This window comes from Artemia franciscana, chromosome 4, assembly GCF_032884065.1.
Source record: "Artemia franciscana chromosome 4, ASM3288406v1, whole genome shotgun sequence".
NCBI lineage: Eukaryota > Metazoa > Arthropoda > Branchiopoda > Anostraca > Artemiidae > Artemia > Artemia franciscana.
Genome location: NC_088866.1, coordinates 43786788 through 43804846, shown reverse-complemented (window position 1 = coordinate 43804846; position 18059 = coordinate 43786788). Strand labels below are relative to the sequence as shown.

Genomic DNA, 18059 nt, shown 5'->3' with positions numbered 1-18059 from the left:
AAACTTAACAAAATGTATTTAAAATCAGCATAAAAGTTTAGTTCTTTTGACATATCTATTGGTATCAAATTCCGTTTTTTAGAGTTTCGGTTACTATTGAGCCGGGTTGCTCCTTACTTACAGCTCGTTACCAAGAACTGTTTATAAGATAATGCTCAGACAAATCTTGTTGAGTTTCTTCTTTTGAAGAGGAAAGATAGAACAAAAAGCGACAAAGATAAGAAATTTCAAACCTAATAAGTTTTCGTCCGCATGAATTACTATGGCTAGCTTCAGTTTACCTTGCTTCAAAAAGTGTTTAATCACCCGACAGCAGTACTCGTGCATCATATTTTGTGTTTATTGATTCTAGGTTAAAATATAGAATCAAGGGAATGATAGCTTTGCAAGGTAATCCTACATAAACAAAAAAATAAATAAAGAAGTGTATCACAGAAACCTTTAAAAACCTACAAAACATAAAATTGAATAGCACATTATTTTAATTTGTTTTTAATTAAAACTTGATTACTCTGTAGGATAGTGATTCTGGGACGTCAAGGGACAACCCATCGGCAACCGAAGTTTTACCGACAAACGAGCAGACCCTGGACGTGAGACACATTTCTGAGGAGACAAACCTGCGCGAACCACAAACGGAGGAAATGGCTTCCAGAACGATCAGTACCGATTTGTCCGTGAACCCGTATGATAACCCCTGCCAACCAGTTTTGACTGACTATCCCGCCACTACCATCGGGAATCGCACACGAAAATTTAACAGCTCCTATTTCTTGGCATACCCATGGCTCGAATATTCGAAAGACCAGGACTCGGTGTTCTGTTTCAATTGCCGACATTTCAGTGGATCCTCGCTAAGATCAGGCGAAAGGTATGGAGCTAGAGCATTCATTGACGTAGGATTTAGAAAGTGGAAAGACATTTCTGAACTGATACGGCAGCACGAAAACAGCGACCGACACAAAGCATGTACCATTTCTTTGACTCAGTTTAAAGCTATTGAGACGGAGGCGGCCGAATCTGTTGCGTCATGCCTCTCCAAAGAACGCGAAAAGGAAATACTAGAGAATAGACAGTACGTAAAAGCTCTACTAAAAACTACAGCATTACTTGGACGGTACTTACTGTGGCTAAGATCCTGGTTAGATATGACTGCATACTCGCAGTTCTGTCAGTAGTTCAAGAATCTTCTGACAGGGAGGCAGCGGCAGAAGCTACGGGCCTTTAGAACCAGCTAGAGTCGTTTCCCTTCATATTCAGTTTGCATGTCATTCACGAAGTTCTTGCAGTGATAAACCCTCTTTCTGAACAACTACAGGCAGCAGATCTGGTCATCTCAGAAGCTTGCACTTTAATCAGTGCAACAAAGAACGAACTGAGGAAAATGCGTGATGACGAGTATTTTCGTGTCCTATACGGCAAGTCTAAAGAGATGGCCATTAATGTCGGAGCTGATCTGTCGGAAACAAGTGATCTCTCTTCATTCATACCTGTTAAATCAAAACGAGTTCAGAAGATATCCGGAAGACTAAGAGACTATTTGACGACAACAACAATTGGAAAGCACAACATTGACTCCGAAAGCACAACAACGGAAGACAAAATGCGGAGAGAGTTCTACGAGGTTTTGGACAGAGGGTTAAATGAGTTTGAAGAGCGTTTTTCTGTCCAGCTGCAAGTGCTAGAAGCCACACGTTGCCTTAACCCCAAATCCAAAGATTTTATGGACTCAGATTTACTTCTTGTGATCGCGACATACTTCGATCAGGCGGGAATCGATACTATGCAGCTGAAGTGTCAAGCTTTAATAGCTCGTGCATTTGTGTCGCAGCTTCCACAGAAACCGGCAAACGCTTTAGATGTCTTCAAACGCCTCGGAGGATTGAAAGAAGCTTATTCTGAGCTTATTAAGGTCGTCAGGGTAGTCCTCACACTCCCGCTCACAACGTGCTCAAATGAACGTTTTTTCTCTGTGTTGACGTTTGTGAAGGACTACCTCCGGACAACCATGGAAAACGAGCGACTTTCGCATTTGCTGCTTATATTCTCTGAGAAAGCTGCAGTGAAGGAGCTCAATTTTGAGAAGCTTGTCGACGACTTCGCAAAAATGAAGCAAAGGAGATATCCATTGCTGAAGTAACTGTACGTAAGTTTCTGATTTATACAGTAAATGTTCTATTTTGGTACTGTTTTTGGTCCCTAAATAAGCTGCAAAATGCGAACCCCAAAGTTAGTACGGTACCTAAAGGCATGTTCGAAAATTTTAAAATTTTTAAGTCTGGATGGGGGCCCAAAATCGATTTTTGCCCCCCCCTAAGGTTTTCTGAAATGGCGCCACTGATAGATATGATCGAGGGGAATATTCTTCTGTAGTTTAGAGTAGACACCATAGCACATTGTCAATTTCTGACAGGGTATGTGAATTAGTTATGTATAACAAGCAGCATTAGCATCCTAGCACAACTCTTTTTTATATGCATATATAATATTCACTATTTACGAGACACAGACGATGGGCAGTTCCAGTTGTATCTTGAAGGTTTGGCTTTCTATTCTTTTCCGAGTCTCCTTTTAAAAACTTCAGCTCAGCTGATGTTGAAGACTCTGTCTCCTTGCTTAAACAGTTCCAATCATTGATGACCCTTTGGCTAAAGAAGTCTTGTCTGATTCTACTGTTAACTCGGGGCTTATGAAGCTTCTTAGAATGAGCTCGTGTTTGTCTTTCGCTGGGTAACGAGCTTTTTTGGGATTGTATTGATGATTCATCAGGCACACCAAAAAGTTTTGAGTCATCAGCATAAAGGATTAAATGGTTGCTGATTTCGGTAATCATATGATTTATATAAAGAAGAAGTAATGTGGGTCCCGAGGCTGTTCCCTGGGGAAATCTGCTTAAAACATTACGGGGCTTGGAGTAGGTGCATTTGCTGTCTGTTGTGAATAACCATTGAGCCTGAGATCTACCAGCCAAGAAGTCCATTAGCCAGCCTACTAATTCATGGTAAAGGTATTGTGATAAGGTACAGCATCAATTTCTAAGGAATAAATAAGAGTATTAAGATGGAACTTTAAAATTATGCCAAGGGGGAAGTAGAAAAAGGAGCGGACAACCCACAGGGAAGGATTTTAAGCTATCCAATTTTGTCCATTTTTGACATGCAGGATATATCATTTGGGAATATAACCTGAACCAACTTGGTCATTTCTACCCCCCCCCCCCTCCCAGCATCAATAATAAGGGATGGAATAAAATTATATCTTTGAACTAAGAAGGATTAGACAACAAGTCCCAAAAAATCATTCAATTTTCATCTGGTGGGTAATTGAGGCTTAGGAAATTAGACATCAAAACGTGCTCTTTTAGGCATCTTAACCTCCCCCCCCCATAAAGACACAGCGCCCCTCCTTAATAATACATCTGTGAATTATGAAGCATATCACTACAGTAAAATAAAGTGTAAAAATAAACGCCAGACATGTTTGGTGCAGTAATAAGGAAGGTGTCACCATGCAGAACCCCAATGGATATTACCCGCATTTTCCTACGGAAAAATCCTGCCAGACAGTTTAATCACTGTTGAAGGCAACTCCACCATGACATTCACTCTATATGTAGAGTCTTGCATTCAAAGAGAAAGAGAAACGAAAAAAGAACAAACAACACACATGATCTTTGATTAACAACAAAGGCAAAACTGCCTTTCCATCACAAAAAAAAAACTTGGGACTGTTCTAATTTTTCAATTTTAGTGTTGAGATCCCATTTTATTGTAAGTTTTATTTGATTTATATAGTTTTCTTTGGATGGCTCTTGGATACAGAGCTGAAATATTTTTTCGGGACCAATTTTACTGTCTTAGGTAAATTCGCTGTTATTTTACTTGTTGTTGTTTTATCCATGACCCGTCTTTGGCAAAAAGTACACAGTTCCAAGTATTTGTAGATCAGAGCTTGAAGCCTCTACAGTAGTTCTCTTATTGTTTTGTAGTTAGGGAGGGGGCATATGCCTCAAAAGATGCATTTTAATGCCAAAACATCCTAAATCTTATTGATCTTTCAGATAAATAGAGCATTAGTTCTAGGGCAGGGGTCATGCACGTAGAAATTGATATATAATCGGTCTTCATTTCTGAGAATATTTCAGGTTTATGCCAAAGCATCCGAATTCTCTTTGATCCTTCAAATAAATACAGCATTAGTTCTAAGGCAGGGGTCATGCCGGTAAAAATTGGTATGTAATCCGTCTTGATCTCTGAGAAAATTTCAGGTTTATGCTGTTATTATGAAAGTAAACAGTAACATTGAACTCCAAAATGAGCTGAACATATTCCAGATAAGAGGGGGGCTGGCCCCTCTTGAGGAAAAATCAGTACTTTATAATCAATCAAACTCTTAGAACATAAAACTACCAAACTTGTTGCCTTCTGTCAGGTAGCCTTCATAAACACACAAGTGAAGTATTAAAACATTGCCCGCAGAATGGCCTGTCGATCAAACTGGCCTGTCAAATACAATGAATAAAATGAAAAAAAGAAATGGAGGGATAAGTAAAAACATAGGTACATTATAAAATAAATACATGGATGAATCCAACTGGGCTGTCAGATAAAAATGAAACAACAAAACTAACAGATTAACAATATAAATGACACATTAACGTGATGCATTACAAATTTAACCTATTTATGATTTCAACAAACGCTGGCACAAAGCTCTTTCTGTAGCGCTCAGCTCTTGCATTACTAGGATTTAAAACTGGAATTTGTTGTGCTTTTGATCGAGGTAAACGGGGCTTTGGAGGGCTATAATGGGCTGGGAGTATACATTGAAAGCATGGGTTACAACGCAGATTATTTTCGAAATTAGTACAAAGAGAAACACGTCGGGCTGCCAAGGTAGGGAGGTGGAATTCCTTGAGGAGGAGAATGTAAGGCACTTTGCCGGGCAAACCGGCAAAGGTGTACCAGCACTTTACCGGTACACCTTATGAAGGAATTTTTCTTCCAAATAATGGATGACATATACTTTGATCAGCACATCAAGAGCTATTGACTGCTGTCGAAAAAAAATCTATCAGTCTTGACTTTTTTGCTGTAGACCAAGTTTCTAATATTATCACTAAGAAAGGAGCAAATGATAAACTCAAATTCCTTTAGTAATGAGAGAACTTTTAAATTTTAAGGGATGCATCTGATACCATTTCTCTACTGCAATCCCATTTGCAAAAAAACGAATGACAAACTCAGCTGAAATCACAAACAGAAAAAGGTAGAAACAATAGATGGCAGCACTTTCAAAACTCGTGGGAAACTGCCACTTTTTTGTTTCTGTATTTTTTTTTTTTTTCTATTTATCACTCAAAGAAGATATATTGGCTGTGGGGCCGGGTAACTGCCGCATATATTTAACACTTATGGATTTTAGCCCATCTTCAATTTGAAACTAGTGCCTGCCTGCTTGCCTTCTAGAACAGAGCTTTCCACTTGAAAGCAGAAACATGGTTTAATGAAACGAAAGCTTGACTGCATAACTTCAGATAGTTCTATCTTGAAAAGGCTATAGAACTCCACTTCACTTCACACACTATACGCTCTGGCTCAAGGACAAGCAAAAACCATCATTCTTGGCCCCAGGCAAGAGTTCTATGAAGCTTTCCAAAATGCAAAGTCATATTCATCAATCTAGCCTAAGGTCCACACTTTCCATAAAAACCGCATAGGTTAGACAATTACCCCTTTCTAGGAATAAGCTGAAATCAGGGTGCTAGGAACAACAAAAAAACATGGCAAAACCTAAGTGTTGCTATTGCAACACAATTCAGGTTTTTAAGAGGGAGAGGGGGTAGCTAGAAGTGTTGTTTCTTATATATAAATTCACAAAGGGCCAAATAGAATTCAATCAATATTTAACTTTCCAGCTTTCAATTCAATTTATTCAAATAAAAATAAAATATAACACCAATAATAATAAGGATCCTGGAAGCGAACTTGTTGAGGACCATAACCACAAAAAATTGAAAATGAAGAAGAGAGAAAAAAAGAAAAGAGAAAACATGGGTAAATAAAGCAAATTGAATAAAAATTTAGAGGCTTATAATATCAAAATTTTAGTATATTGTTATACAGCGTGCGAAAACTTGTGGATAGCTTGACACTGGAGGGTATTATATTCCATTGAAGTATAGATTTATAAATGGGGGATCGCTGGGCGGAACTAGAGACACACTTGGGGACAATGAAGGACCGGTTGGATGAACGGAGACAGAGGCCTTTAGAATTATTGCTATTAAAATAAGATAATAATTGAGGAGGAAGATTTTTATGGTAAGCGGAGTATGCAAGGTATAAATTTAATTTTTAAATGATTTGTTCAAAAGGGATAATACCAAAATCGGAGTACAAGTCCTGGGTGGGATATAGTCGGGGCAGCCGAAAAACTGCTTTGATGGCACGGTTTTGGGCAGATTTTAATTTATTGGTAACTGAAGGAAAAGTGTTGCCCCTAAAAGATCCACAGTATGAGATATATAAGTAAATAAAAGAGTAATAAAGGGTGACAAGGATATCGGGAGGAAGAAAATAATTCGCACAATTAATCATGCTTATCTGTCGCAAAATTATGGCTCACGTAATGGGACACATGTGTTGCAAATGATAGGGAGGAGTCTATGTGGACACCAAGAAACTTGGCAACTTCGACCTGTGGGAAGAGATTGGTAGAATATTTTAGGCCAAGTGCTTGCTGAGCTTCATTTTTTTTTTGTAAGGGGCTCGAAATAATACAACCTGACTTTTCTTGATGTTAATGGTCATGCAGTTAGCTAGACACCACTCCTGTACTCTGTTCAGAAGGATTTGAGTAGAGACGACGACGGATGGTAAATTAGGACCGGTAATGAAAAAGTTGCTATCGTCAGCAAAAAGTACTGGGTGCACTGATGGACCCACGTTCGTAACCAAATCATCAATATAAAGGAGAAAAATTATTAGACTAAGAACAGAGCCCTGTGGGACGCCCCTTCAGACAGGTAGGGGATGTGAAGTCACCCCACCCAGACTCACACTCTATACTCTACCAGAGAAATAAGAGCCAAACCATGAGAAAGGAACTCTACGAGTCCCTAAGTTGTTGAGTTTACTTAATAAAACACTGTGATCAACCATATCAAAGGCCTTAGAAAAGTCCAGAAATAAGCCCAATACAGTATTTTTAAGGTCAAGTTGGGAACGTATAAACTGTGTGGCGTCTATTAGTGCATGAGCAGTTGAAAATTTGGAACGGAAGCCATATTGATGAGAAGAAATCAACGAATATGATGAATGAATCCCAAATAAAAAGGGAGAAAGACGTCGGAATATAATTCTCTCGAGCACTTTAGATATAACTGGGAGAAGTGAGATTGGACGATAATTACTTATCTCAGACGGATCGCCTTTTTTATGAGTCGGGATAACAATTGCTGATTTAAATATTTCTGGAAAGACTCCATTGGTCATAGACAGGTTTGCTATGTGCACAGCGGGTTCACAAACATAGGAAGTTACGGTCCTAAGAAGCTTATTACTTATCACAAAGAAGTCAGGTGTACTACTATTAGAGAGACATTTGATAACTTGAAGCACCTCTTTACAATCAGTTGGAGAGAAAAACATGGATCCAGGATTCTTGCTAGTTTTTACTGACTGGTAGAAGGAACAGGAGTTAGCATTTGGAATATTAGTGAAATAATTATTAAAAGCATCCGGTACTGAAGTTGGGTCAATTGATCTGCCACTGATGTCCTTAAGGTTAAGAGGTACATATCTTTAATTCTTTTTTTTTTGAAAGATTTTATTTATTGTGGACCAATTTTTTTGCAAGTACCCTTTGCAATGAGAGATTTTTGAATAATATTAATTTTTTTGCTTCCCGGACAAGTTTGGCATATAAATTTTTGTATTTTTTATAATTAGTCAGGTCAATAACGTTACTGGTTTTGCAAGCTAACTTATATAGGTAATTTTTTCGGTATGAAGAGATTATCAGGCTATTAGACATCCAGGGTCGTATATGGGTAGTTTTTCGGTTTGATTTACGAACTGGAAAGGTTGAACTGATAAAATCACTCAGTCCGTGTGTAAAACCATTTGTGGCTGAATTAACATCCTGACAATCCAAAACCTTGGACCAGTCGAAGGATTTCAAACGATCTGTGAACCTGTTCATAATCCCAGTATTATATATTCTATTATACATAGGGGTATTAGTTCTAGAGGGTTGAGTAGCTGGTAGGGAGGGTAGCGAGGGACAGATTGGAAAATGATCCGACAGGTCAGAAAATATTATTTTGGAGGACAGATGGTTTCCCAGGGAAGTGGATACAAAAATGTTGTCAATTACAGTAGCTGTAGACCTCACAGGATCAACTCTAGTAGGAAAAAGGATTGTGGAAAGAAGACCACTTGAGGTGAATGTTTCAAAAAAGGTATCACAATCATTATTATTGCTAACATTTAGTAAATTAAAACTGAAGTCCCCAAAAACTATTGCCTTCTTTTGCGGTAAATTAATAAAACTAGAAAAATCATCAAACAGATTACAAAAGAAAGGGGTCGGAAATGAGGGGGGCTTATAAAATAATGAAAAAATAAAAGAATTCTCGTCAACACTTATGTCTACGATTATTGAATAAATGCATCTATTATTTATAGGTTTGCGAGAATAAAGATTCACAGTCTGATAGCCTGGTGAATTTCAGACTTGACCGGATGTAAAGAGAAATGCCGCCAAAGGACTTGGTTAATTTTCTTTCAATATGAATAGCTTGAAAACCAGGGAGGGAAAATTCATTCTTATCATCAATTTCTGAAAGCCACGTTTCCGTTATTCCAATTACGTCAAAAGGGCAGTAACCATTCATTAAAATTAAGTCTTTAAAATTAGCCCACTTATCCCGTATACTTCTGATGTTAAAGCAAATTACATTAAGTTTGGTCTCTTCCATTAGCTTAGGTTTCGCATTTATCACAAAATCAAAATTGTCGAGATATTCACAGTTAATTTGGTTTAAAGGGCTATCGGGGCTAGCTAAGGGGCTGGTGGGCAAATTATTTTGGTCATCGTAATAGTTAAAAACAACATTATTACATAGTGATAAATTCGTGAGAAACGTAACATCTTGTGCAGTGCACATTTAAACATCCATTGTGGTCTGAGTTTCATCATCTCCTTGATAAGAATATCGGAAATCTTCTTCAGCCGACGAAATACCATTGGTGGTGATTTTGGACTGGGATGGAAAGTTTGCCGTTTTTTTCTTAGATTTCTTGCCTTTGACTAGGGCTATGGCATCGACTACCGTCTTGGGGGTTGTGGCAATTTCAGAGCCTGCATTAATTTAATTTGCAGTTGAGTCTACAGGCTTAACTAGCTTTGATGTGGAATCTATGTCCTTTTTCATGGAGGATAGTTGAGCCATAGCTATTTCTAATATGTCATCACCTAGGAGCTTAGTGATAGCTTTCTTCTTGAGAATATTTTTGGTTTCCTCAGCTTCATTACTAACCTCAATTAAGTGACTGACTGTGAGATAAGTTGCAAGCCTTTGCCATTCTTGGCTATTTTTAGATGAATCTTTTGGAGGGCAGGATGTTGAAGTAAACTTAGGTAAGGGATGGAACCTTGAGTATGAACATTATTTGCCTCTTTTAGAAATGATACACTCCTTGCGACAACATCTGCCTTACGAAAGAATGTTCTTCAAAGTGGGTGGCAGAGTAATAGTGACTTATCGAAAGTGTTTGGAGGGCAACTAACCCACTTTCCGTACCCATCATTTCCTCATACACATCTAGTCAAAATTTTGAGATAGCCATTTTGTTCAACGTAAATGAAATGTCTGGAAATTATGTCTTTGAGGATTGTAAGTTATACCCTGGAAGCATATAAGGTATATATAGAAAGGGTGATCGTATAAACTTCGGAGGAGGATCATTTGATTGGTAATCAAAGTTCTAGTGCTCTTTTTTTAGATTCAGAGTGATCAGAGGGTGGATACCCCCCACACCTCGTATTTTCCCAAAATGAATCTGATAGAAATTTTGAGATGGTCATTTGTTGTCAAAGTAACTTCAAAAACAGTCTGATTTGAGAATTCGTTGGCTAAACACATTATTTTTGTAAATAACCTTTTAATACAGTAAGCTTAAACTTGATTTCCCCATGGACATTTATTGAAACTTCATTCATAATCGGATTATTTTCATTTGTTGGCTAACTGATTGTTTTTATATTTGAGCGCAAATTCATTTGGGACCTAGTGATTTATTAAGTAAAGAGATTTTCATACAAGGACTTAATAAGCAGGTACAACGCAAGGGTCGTTGTACCTTCCGGGAGTGGTTTTTCTCTTAAACTGTTGGGATCAGATAGCAAGAAACTACGCTTTCTTCACTTTCCTTTTAAGGACAATTCTCTGCGGGGGAGAATTTTTACGGGGGGGGGGGTTTTCTTGAGTTTCCTTTATTTTATACAGCCACCCTCTCAGCTTCCTTCGTGCATGATATAATATCAAAATAATATTTATTCAGAAAATTCTTATCATTTACAAATCTAGATCCAGCCTGAAGTAGCTGAAAAAGAACTTTTATCCTAGACAAAAAAGCTGTAAGGGTAGAAATATAAAGAGCCCAATTAGCCTTATTCCAATTTTGCCTGGTAAACCAATTACGATTCCCACGTCTAGTAGAACTATCTTGCAACAGAGAAATACGAAGCATGAAGGAAATTGGTAGGTGGTCTATATCGCTTTCTTTTTCATGTACAGAAACAGTCGAAACAGATAAATTAGGGGAGCAAAGAACTTGATCAATATTAGTAAGGATCCCAGAATGATGGACGTAAGAAAACAGACGATTCTTATCCACTAGTTTAAACTCAGATAAAGACTTGAAAACCATATCAGACCGAATATTTGAATTCAATAAATCAGCATCAAAATCGCCGGCGATAACAAATTGGTAGCCGAGAGATGATGCGGATTCTGTCACTTTTTTCAAAGCAATACAGGTCTTGGCAAACTTATTCAGTGATTGAACCGGCTTATGATCACAAGGAAAGTACACATTAATAAGTATTAAATCGGCAATTCGTACGACCAAGAGGTTTTCGTCACTATGTAACAGCGCAGGCGTCGTGAATGAGAAGGAGCTACGTCTCAGTATACAGGTGAGGCCTCCGGAAGGTCTACATAACGTAGATCTTGCAGCACTCACAAAAGTAATATGGTTTTCACTCCGTTTCAGCAAGTTGTGGCTAAACACATTATTTTTGTAAATAACCTTTTAATACAGTAAGCTTAAACTTGATTTCCCCATGGACATTTATTGAAACTTCATTCATAATCGGATTATTTTCATTTGTTGGCTAACTGATTGTTTTTATATTTGAGCGCAAATTCATTTGGGACCTAGTGATTTATTAAGTAAAGAGATTTTCATACAAGGACTTAATAAGCAGGTACAACGCAAGGGTCGTTGTACCTTCCGGGAGTGGTTTCTCTCTTAAACTGTTGGGATCAGATAGCAAGAAACTACGCTTTCTTCGCTTTCCTTTTAAGGACAATTCTCTGCGGGGGAGAATTTTTACGGGGGGGGGGGGGGTTCTTGAGTTTCCTTTATTTTGAGATTGCAGCAATGCCCGAGGGGTAGGCTAGTAGTAAATAAAATTCTGAGGATCAGCCTGTTAATAACACGGTTTCTCCTGTGCCGTGGTGTAGCACCCTTCTGTTTCATCTGCGACCATCTTAGGAACTAAATATGCTGTTGACAGTTCGTCCGCTGTTCGTGTCCAAGAGCTAGCAAAGAAGTGAAAATGTGTTTTACAGATGTTGGTGGCCATGCGTTGCTTAGGCTTTAATTTTTACCAACTGAAACCGACATGACTTAAATTTATTCTCACTCTCTTAGATAATGTGTGCCCACAAGCTCACAATAATGAGTATCTGAACAATGATTTGGCGGGAATATAGAAACGTGATCGAGGGTTATTCTTATGGAAAAAAACATGTTGACTACAGCTCGACTATGAAATTACCAAATTTACCAAGTGTCCACAAGCGCCATTTTCAGTTGACGATCCACTTCGTCCACTTTTTGCTTTTCAAGATCTCAGCATCACATTTTTCTACCACCTGATTTACCAGCATTCCTTTGATATGTGGAAATCATGACAAAACAAATTTCTTTCCAACCTAATATCCTGAATAATCATTTGTGGACCGATTTTCAAATAAGAATTTTTTTTCTTCAGAAAGAAATTTCTGAAGAAATGATTAGCGTGATTGAGCATCCCAAGATCACTTATTCGATAAAACCCGGTTATTTATCCTTAGCGTTTCGCGAGACGTAAATGATGTCAGAGGTAGTAAGATTACTATTAGAAAAAGTCTGGGTTAATGGTTGGATCAGTTACACCTTCTAACCCTGGAAAATGCAGGATTGTTGAGGATAAGTGATGTCACATATGAAAAAGTTTAATCTTTTCAAAAAAAGGGGAAAATATATGAAATAATATACAGAGAACGAAAAGAGACAGTAATTGTGAAATATGGCACACCTTAGTTTTTTTTTAATAAGCTATGTTTGCGGTAGAGTAAACGTGATTAATGTTGTCGTTCGCGCAGTTGCCTAAAGCGTTTCAGTAGACAAGCTGTCGGATAAGTATTTGTCGCTATATTTTACGGATGACACACAGGAAACTTAATATTAAGCAGATAAGTCGGATATGAGATACTCGAATTAAATATCGAATTAAATATTGAATTAATTTCGAGATACTCGAAATCGAATTAATTCGATTAAATGTGTCTTTTTGTTTTTGTCTTTAATAATGTGAATAAACATTTTCTGTGAATTAACCATAAATCAATATTTCAACACTAATACCCAAGGGCCATTCTCGGCAAAGTACATATATAAATAAAATAAGACTTGCAAGTAAATGTGATAGTTAAAACTAGAATTAAAACAGTCCTATAATCATTACTCCAAAGAAGTTAAATCAGGACTGAAGAGAAAACAACACGAAACGGGCGATTCATTTATGTATATACTAATCAAGAACATGTTTTAATACAATTCCCTCTTTTTACCAGCTAGCTTAAAAAGTCTTTTTGTTACAGGTTCATTGGTATTGGCTTTTGGTTTTGCAGTATAATTTGTTAGATGATTTTTAACACTAAAAAGAGAATGACATCTGACGATAAAAGAAAAGTCTTTTTTGACAGGAAATGCTCTGTGAGTTCTAGGTTTTGCCATAACTTTCCTCACTTACCTGAGGAAAAGAAAACGTGTCAAAAACAACTCCAAGAACGGGCAAATCCTGAGACGATGGCACGAGGAAACAAAACGCATCCATTTGCAATAGATCTTTTCCAGCATATTCAAAATTAGCTAGCCCTAAAATGACAGCCAATATGACATTGCGAAACAATAATGAATAAATAACACAGGGGAGGGCAAAGGGTAGAGGAATTCGCCTGGTTGGTGATCCAAGGCCAAATAAAAGGTGCATTTTTTCTTAAAATTTCCTGAGTTAAAGGGTCCCTTGCACCAACGGGGAGAGGAGGGGGGTTCTGCACCAAAATTTGCCGAAAATCTCTAGCAAACAGTTCATATTACACTACTATACCATGATACGAACAAGTTTTTTATTTACAAGAATTTTTTTTTTCGCATTATTATTTTGTTTATCAGATTTTCTTCTGACTTCCAGAACAAGAGGGTCCTGTAAACCAATATGTACGACGGGAGGGGGAGGGGGATGCTCCATCATTCCTTTCTGTTAATCTGTGCCAAATAATACATCAGTGTACCATAAAAACAGCTTTTTTCATAAGAAATTGTCTTTTGGATCGTTATGTTGTTTACCATATTTGCCAGATTATTATATTTTATATCATACTATTTTTTACAGCATATTAATAACCATCATTCCCTCCTGTAAACTTGCATTAAAAATGTATGCCTGGAGCAAAATGATTTTTTTTTCAGCTTAAGTTTCGCTTTATATCATAATCTTGTCATTTTCTTTATTGTATCTGCCTATAATTGCTAGCATACTAATTTATGATTCTTTATATTTATCGATTAATCTTCAATTTTTTATGTTTCATAGACAACAAATATTTTAATTTTAAAGTGAATTTACTCCATAGTAGGAAACATTTGCTTTCCAAAAATACTTTATGATTTTTATGAAATTATCATTGACTGTGAAACAAAATTTTGTCAGAATGGTTTAGTTTGATCGTTATTCTCGGTAGATTATTTCGCATAAATTATTCAAAAAATCTAAACTTATCAGTCCATAAATGTATTTCCAAAACAAAATCCTTCTGCCACATTGCTTCTTAAAAAAAAAAAAAGTGAATGCAGACAGATGCATTAGATGCTAGATGCATAATAGGTGATAGATGCTAGATAGATAGATGGCAGTTCGTAACTTAAAATGGCTAATGTACGAGCCCAAATGCAGTAATACTTGTGGGTAAGAACAAGGACATTAATGTATGCCACTTAGTTAATTTTCATTATTGATCAATCCGAATGAAGATTTAACGAATAATATTTTGAAATTAGAAAAAAATTGAAGTTTTGAACATCAGTTTTCATACCTATATAATGAACCAAGTTAAAGATACAGACAAAGTCACAATAGATAAGATTTGAGAAAACAAAATTTTTGACGGAGAATTTGCCGATCATAGTTACCGGTGCTTCATATAAGGGAGTTAGTGTTATTGATTGTGTTTTAAACAGCATAAGGTCTGCGGAAAATTAGCTTGCGAGATAGGCGGACTCGGGTTGGGAAAACCTGCTTAATGGTGTCTAGTAAATAATGAAATTTTGGTTTGGTTTTGCAAATTTGCCGAGGTGAATTGTTCCAAAGACAAATTTTTTTAATTCAAAATTATTGCACTTTTAAACAATGTACGATAGCTAACATAGAAAATGGGAAGTGTGTGAAGATAATTAAAGATAAGATTGAAATATTGTTTTGAAATGCATAAATCTCGCATATAAATCCATTTCATCTTTTGATAATTAAGATTCACTAAGTCTGTTAACTACATCTTCATTCGTGTACCTTTTTTTTAAATTTTTTCTATTTCTGAAGCTTTACTTGGTTTTTTAGATTAGAATTACTTACATTTTCACTAAAAAATAAGTAATCCTACCTACCTTAATCGTGTCTAAAATGAATGGGCTCATTTGACACTCTTTTAGGACATGCTTTGTTTCAAAGGAGGTTCGACAAAGGAGGTTTTGTTTTGTTTCAAAGGAGGTTTTGTTTCGACAAAAAAATTACACTTCCACCTCAAAGATTGCCTCACTTTGATTAGCTACAATGATCACTTAGATTACCAGACAATGAAGCCACTTTATTCAGGTAACCATTGTAATTGTTACCTACTTTTGTTGAGCACATCAATGTCAAACAATTTCAATAAAATACCTATTTTTTATGAGTATTCAATAATTCATTCGCGCTGTCTTTTTTTTTTTTTTCGTTTTTTTTTTCAATCTCATTAGTGTAAAAATAACCCACAGCAATAACTGAACTAATAGGATATTTTTTACCGCTTTTATTGTGATTATCTTTCCAATTTGGAAACGAAACCTGCTTGTAATTTAGTGGAATATTTTGTTTTTTATATGACTAAAAGGCTAACTGTAAAAACAGAAAACTGTTATTGCTATACCAGGTTGAGGCAGATACATTATTGATGACTATTGTATCGATTAATCATATCTTGAAACCCCTAGAACCGTTCTTCTGTTTTATTTTTTCAGCAAAGAAAATGAAAATGAAGCAGGACAGAATGGCTCATTTTCTTTTACAAACGTTGGAGAGATACTCGATTCTCATGACGACCCTGAGTATTTCCTACTTTCTCCACACTTCAAGTGTGTCAGCCACACACTTATCCTGCTTGGATCCACCGATGCTGAGAAAGTCCTCTGTGATATTACATATAAGAGGCAGTACGACGCCGCTTTTTTGAAGTGTATTGTTCTCTGGGATGCCGTGAATAAGAGTTCAAAAGCTGCTGATGCTGTGAAAGAGGTATATGACAAACAGCTTATAAGACCTGTGATAACCAGGTGGCACTCAGAGTATGAATGTGTCAAACATTTGATGGACTATCACAAAATTGGAAAGCTTGCTAACATATGTGATGCTTTGCAAAAACCAAGGCTAACTTCTCGTGATGTCGAAATTCTTGAAGAATACATAAAAATTATGAAGCCAGTAGCAGTGGCATTGGACATTCTTCAGGTAGAGGAAAAATGCTACTTCGGTGCTATCTATACTACAATCAAATCTCTTGAAAGGAAGCTCAAAAAGCTGAAAGATTTGGCGAAAGTCAGCCAGCCTTTGGTACATGCTCTACCTGTGGGTCTCTCTCATGCAAGAAACTATGTTATTGCCTTGGCAATAACATATTTAGGAGAAACTGGAGAATTAGTAGTATTTAGGAGAAACTTCAGGGCATGTTGAACTAAATCAAAAGACACTATACGCATCCAGGCTATCAAGAAAGAGTATCTGCAACTTCATAGGAAGAGCTAAGGGTGTTAACTTACAACTTTTGAAGCTATATTATTTACTACTACTGCAACTGCGAATACTTGTGACTGCGACTACTTACCTCTCTGACTACCTGTAACTGTGATTGCGACTGCTACTTTGACCACTTTGACCTGCGATTACGATTAATTGCAATAGTGAACACCTAAGACTGCGACTGTTTGTAATTGTAACTGCTTGTGTCGGTAGCTAAGAATACTTGTAACTGTGAATATGACTACTTGAGACCGTCACTATTTGCGACTGTGACTACTCACGGCTGCTTATCACTGTGACTACTTCAGACTGCGATGAGAACTCCTTGGTATAGTGACTGTTTGTGACCGCAGATTCTTTTTGGTTTTTAGCTTTAGGGCTTTCCTTTTCCCTCTTATTTCCTCTATTTTAAACTTTTAGCTCCATTTTTTTCCTGTTTTGTTTTGCCAACATCTTGCCCCCTTCTTTCTGAGCCTCTATTTGCTTCGGTGTCTTTTATATTTCGGTTTTTCTTAGTTATCATTTAGCTTCTGACACAAAAATGGTAATAGTTAGAGATGGGGATTGAAGTTCCAGTCGTTCTGTAGTAATATCTGTTATTCCTTAGAGGCTTCATTTCTGTTTCCCTTTTTTCTATTTTGGTGTGTTGAGCTGTTTCTCTGCCTTTTCGCAGATTTCTGGTTCTTTGTTCTTTTCTTAGAGTATTTGACTTTCCTTTGGCCGGATATACACTATAAGAATCGCTTGAAACCAATTTTATGCTATCTTGACTCTCAAATGTCATCTCATCTTTGTAATCAGCTTATGTGCCAATCTTTAGTTTCTTCTTTCTTGCCCTTTGAGGTCCTGAGACGGTAGGAAAACTTACCGAACCGCGCATATTTCTTTAGCCCATAACACTGTTTATAAATGACATAGAACTTTTTCCTGGCTGATTATATTGTGGGTAATAGGATTCCTCATGCTTTTGTAAGCCTATACGACCCATAGTAACCCAAAATTAATTGTTTTGAAAACAGATCGGGTCAAAAGTCGCTTTTTTTGCATGGAAAGCCCTGATGGGTCATCTCTTTTTTAATCCGCTGCTAGTGGGGCACTGAAATGTCAGAGAGTTGACTAATCATATTATAAAGGAAATCACTCCATCTAGTCCCTTTTGTAATAAACAAAACAGAATATTTAAAACAAAGCTTCGACAAAAACTGCATCTTCTTATACAAGATGATGAATAATTTCACAATAGTAGGTTATAACCGTAGATGACGCTAAAATTAAAAACTATATGATAACGCTAGTTATTATGACGGTAATTCAGTAATTATCGTCGTTATTATTCGGCAGTTAACAGTAATTGCTGTTGGTAAGTCGTAATGGTGTGCAACCACTGCATCGTGGTTGCAGTGGTAGTTGCAACCTAGTAAGGAACGAACCATGGCCCATAGTAACCCAAA

The 18059-nt window shown here is 36.9% G+C and overlaps 1 protein-coding gene across 2 annotated transcripts in view; it reads right to left on the bottom strand.

The window, feature by feature from the left end:
* Window positions 1-18059, bottom strand: part of LOC136026470 (protein MON2 homolog) — a 483967-nt gene that overhangs the window by 388347 nt on the left and 77561 nt on the right. The window lies entirely within an intron of this gene.